This window comes from Lactuca sativa, chromosome 8, assembly GCF_002870075.4.
Source record: "Lactuca sativa cultivar Salinas chromosome 8, Lsat_Salinas_v11, whole genome shotgun sequence".
In the NCBI taxonomy this organism is placed as follows: Eukaryota; Viridiplantae; Streptophyta; class Magnoliopsida; order Asterales; family Asteraceae; genus Lactuca; species Lactuca sativa.
This window is the reverse complement of record NC_056630.2, coordinates 13,807,827-13,812,960: the sequence shown is the minus strand read 5'-3', so window position 1 is coordinate 13,812,960 and position 5,134 is coordinate 13,807,827.

Here is a 5,134-nt window from a genome sequence, read left to right as displayed (position 1 = left end):
TAAAATGTTCGAACAAATGAATCCTCAGATGATCTCTCTTTCTGTCAAAGAAGAACAAAATTTTGGAGAGTTGGTCAAATTGTTGAAAGAACTCCAAGACCTGTCTTCGAAATCTACCTCTCCAATTGTTTCTCAAGAATTTCTTTCTCAGAAATTTACACATTTCGAAGCCATCTTACACAAACACCTTGCTCCATTACTTCGTATATCAAGCCTTTTACCAAGCGTATCAGATGCCCCACCTGTTGTCACAGGGGTGCAAGGGGGAGAAAAGGTTGGTCATACAAAGGCTGGGGAACATGCGAAGACAACTGAAGATACGAAGGTAGTAGGAAAAGTGTATCCTTCGAAAGTGGATGTAAAGCCAACTGTTGTTTCAGCTGCTCCAGTCATTTCGACTGTGACTACAACAGTTCCAATTTCAAAACTTATGTCAAAAGGTATTGTAATTGTGAAACATACTGATGTCTCTTCGTCAAAGAATATAGCTCCTTCAAATGTTAAAGACAAGGGAAAAGGAGTTATAGTTGAGAAGTCTAATAAAGAGAAGAAAGCTGAGGTGGCAGCTGAGGTTGAGAAAATGAGGCATGTTCAAAGTATAATGAGAGAAAGAGCTTTGGATGGTTCGAATGTTGATAAGGGTGATCCTTCGAAAGTTTTCAATTATGAAACAATAGAATCCAGGGTGATGTTTGATCACATGTATTCTTTTGAAAAGATTCCGAAGAAGAGCTTTGTGGTGACGAACACTGATTTTGGTCAACTTGATTTTCCAATCAACGAAATGATGTTCGTTATGCCACAGTTCAAGGCTGAAACAAAGTCAATGGAAATCGAAGAGGGAAAGAAGATGAAGATTAGATTTCATGCTGTATTAGCAAAGGATCAAGAAGAAGTATGGTTCTTGGAGAAGATCAAGAAGGTGATATCTATAAAAAGGGATGTCATTTTCGAAGGGAAGTTTCAGAATCTGAAGTACATTGTGGCAAGAGCAAGTGGAAAGTTACAAGAATTTACTGTGGCAGAATTTCCTTTGATGAACACTTATGATCTCATCAATATTGCCTTGATGCTTAAAGACAAGTCATTTTCTTATCTCCAAGAAACATAACCAGATGTTTTCAGTCTAGGGTATAGGCACATAAAAATATTTTTGGAGAATTATTTTGAGTGCTTAGCTCAAACTGATGTCGAACTTGCTACTGTTAAAGGCTTCGACATAACTGTACCAATGGCACCTACGAAGAAGCAGAATGAGTTGAAAAAGTACGAAGACGGTGAAATATGTTTAAAGCCATTGGGGATTGTTTTTGCAGGAAAAGACAAAGCTGGAAGAGCTAAAAGATTCTTATTTCAAACTTCCGAAGTGGAGAGATACACAAATTCACAATATACGAACTTAATTGTTCGTATGAATCATTGCAAGAAGAAATCAGAAGGAGACAAGAAATAGATAAAGAAAGTTATCTCTTGGTACATGGAAATCCGAAGAGTGCTGATGTATGCCGTTCAATCACTGACGTCTTGAGGACTTCGAACTTTATTCCAAAGGGGGAGATTGTTAGGGTTTAAATGTTGTAATAGTCGAAGTGTCAGTTAGATTGTTACGAAGTTTATTTTGTCTTCGTAAGAAGGGTCTTCGGATGTAATGTTATTTGTACTAATGCATTATAAAGAGTAGTCTTAATGTCTAGTCCTTAGTATTGTTATGCTTTTGTTATCCTATAAATAGGGGTCTGTACTAAGTGAGTAGAAGAACTTTTCACTCAGTCTTTTACAGATTATTCTTTGTACTCTGTAAAATCAAAAGCATAATATGAGTTGAACAAATATTATATTTACTCTTGTGTTCATCGTTATTCTTCTTTCTGAATTCATACTTGAATTGATCTTAAACTCGATTACAAATCTCATCAAAAATGCCAAAAAGAGATATCATTTCATGGACTACTATGATCAATGATTACTCTCAAGGTTCTCAATTCTCTAATGCATTAAGTCTCTTTATTGACATGAATAACACAAACATTAAACCTAATGAAATCACAGTTGCTAGCGTGCTCTCTGGTTGTGCTCATCTAGGCACAATCGATATGGGCAAATCCGTCCATGACTACATTTGTAAAAACATGTAACACCCGGTTTTGAAAGTGTCCGATTGTGTCTTCGGAGGCCATTGGTATAAGCGTAATCTTACGACTCAGTCTTTTATGGGTCTCGAGTTTTATTCGAAAGGTTTTAAGGCTTAGAGTGTAGCTAGGAGCGTAGGGCTTCTTGCCACCTTTTCGTGGATATAAAGTTCGTTGGAAACGGACTTAGAACGAAGAAGTTATAGTACTTTGAAGTTGTTGCAAGAATTGGTCCCTAAATGCAAAAGCTTGCATTTCAGACCATGCATGCAAGGTGGCAGCCAGGTGAGTACGCCCAGCGTAGTGTTGGATAATGAAACGCGGATGATGAAGACGTGCGCCTAGCGTACAGGGATTACGCCCAGCGTATGTCCGTGATCTCCAAAACCCTAATTTTATACAAAGCACCTTAAGCCTAAGGGGTGCGCCTCCCGTACATTCTCAAAGCCTTAAACCCTAAATTCAAGTAGTAGCTTCATCCAAGAGTGTTGTGAGCTTTGTATGTGCATTTTGGGTGGTTTTTGGAGCATTTCAAGAAGATGGAACTTGTTGCAAATATGGGAATCAAGGAGGAGCTTGTGGATCTGGCATTTGGGACTCGTTCTCAGCTTGATGAAGGTATAAAGCTTTAATCTTGATCATTCATCTCTTAGATCTACCATTGTGAGTTTTAGTTCATTTTGGTCCCAAGGATGGAACTTTATGGTTGAAATCCAAATCTTAGGCTTAGAGTTACCATTCTCTACGCTAAATGAGTCCCTAAGGCAGAAAGTTGCCATCTTGGAAGTCTTAATGGGTTCATGCATGAGTTAAGACCATTTCCATGGAAGTAGATTATCATTTTTGGAGTTTGAGCTTATGTGGGTTATGCAAAGCCATCAAGTAAGCAGCTTTATGGTTTAAGACGATGAAGATGACTTGGATCTGTAATTATAGCTTCTGGAGTAAAGTATTAAGCACTTAATGGAAAAGTGGCTTAATAGAGGAGTACGTTGGGCGTACATGCAGGTACACATAGCGTACACTCTATTCAGTCAGTACGCTTAGAGTACAGAAGAGTACGTCCCGCATACTCATCAGTTATGGGTTTGGTGTGTTTTGGGCCTCGGGATGGGCCGAGCAATGGACTTTGTGTTTAGGGGGCCTTGTTGGGCCATCAGGTTTTAGGATTGATATTTATTTGTGGAGGGCCATTATGGTTTTGAGCGTAATTTGGAAACTTGAGCCATTAAAGGACTTATGGACATTATAGTATCATGCTTTTGTTTTGGGTTTGGGCCTTAGTTTTGGATCGTACTGGGACAGGGGTAGAATGATCATTTTACCCCATTCATGGATTACGGATTATGGTATGGGACCCAATTGCTAATTAGGTATACTGTTTGGTAGTGACAGCTCGGGAAGCTGGCGGGGTAGCAACTAAGGAATTCATGTGGGAAGCTTCTATAGTGCGAGGTGAGTCTTCTCACCATACCAATGGGTCTAAGGCACCAAGGCCAGACCATTTTATGCTATGTGGTACACTAGTTGTAGTAGGGATATGTGTAACGCCCGTGTTTCTAGGCTAGGCATTAATATTGACATAATGGTCTAGGTTAACCATTGTAACTCATTTAGAAGAAATGAAAAGGAATTATGTGAATTATGTGTTTTATGCTTAATTATTAGGATTTAATTAATTAAGAATAAAAATAAGCGTCAAAATTAAAGTGTGAGATAATCCCAATATCTTTACATAAAGTTGTAGTGGTCGAAACAAGGATTTCGGGGATATAAAGAATACCAAAATCCGAGTTATAACGAAGAAGTTATGACCTGTCGAAGTTTCGCGACAAAACCAGCACGGTGCTGAATGTCGTAAAAAGTGAGTTTTTGATAAACTACTTTTTAGCCTTAGTGATCTAAACGAAAGTCGTAGTATTCATTAAACCGAGAAGTTCGATAAAAAGAACGCCCAAATCTGACTTCGTATGAGGAAGTTATGATTTTTCGAAGTTTCAGCTTAGCAGTAGACAGCTACAAACTCGAATTTTAGATCGAGTGATTTTTAGCCGACACAACCTAAACGAGAATCGAAAGTCTCGTCATTAGTAGCACAACGGTGAAAAGTCTAACGAAAACAGACGTCGGATGAAGAAGTTATGAATTTTTAACGGATTTCCTGTCCCGGTTTGTTAAAAATAATAATAATAAAATTAAATTCAAAACTAGCTGACGAAGTCTAAACGGAAGTTGTAGAGCGTAATTTTAGCTACACGTGCATATAAAGAATGTCAAAAACGGAGCTCGTATGCGAAACTTATGTATTTTAGAAGTTTTGGCACAAAAATCGAGAAAATTCGCATTGTCACGAGTTGCCACGTCACCCTCGCTGAAAAAGTGCCACGTGTGCGAAATTTGGATGATTCATTCGAGCTGTTGAGTCGTCCGAAGGGGTCCAGTGAGGATCCGACGCGTGTTCCCTTCCCTCGTGTGAACAGTAGCTGCGTGGCGGATTCTGATTCGACCGAAGGGAGGCCCAATCCAAAGCTCGCAGCTGGACCGAGCCTCGCACCACCTAGCCTCCGAACCTCGCATGTGGACCAGTAGACCGCGGTCCAATCAGAGGCCGACACTGAGGCCTTCGCACGTGCAGCCACCTGCGGACCTTCGCCTGCGGACCCCACCACCGAAGCCGACTTCGGACCCCTATAAATACAAGGGGTATGCGAGCCATCTCGGTTACTTTTGGAGTTTTGCCATATTTGTGGCATCCTCATTTTCACGGCCAGAAAAGACCGATTTTGTTTATGCTTTATAAAAATCAGAGTACTTCTTTTCATAAAAATGTTGCGGAATTTGTTTCCAGAAAAATACGATAAATACGTTATCAAAACATTTTCAAGATACGTATTTTATTCATTTTAAAACGTTTGGAATGTCATTGTCAATACAGGAACATAAGCATAAACGAAACTTACATTTATTTACACTAGTGATCTACATCTCTTTAATCTCTCAGCGTA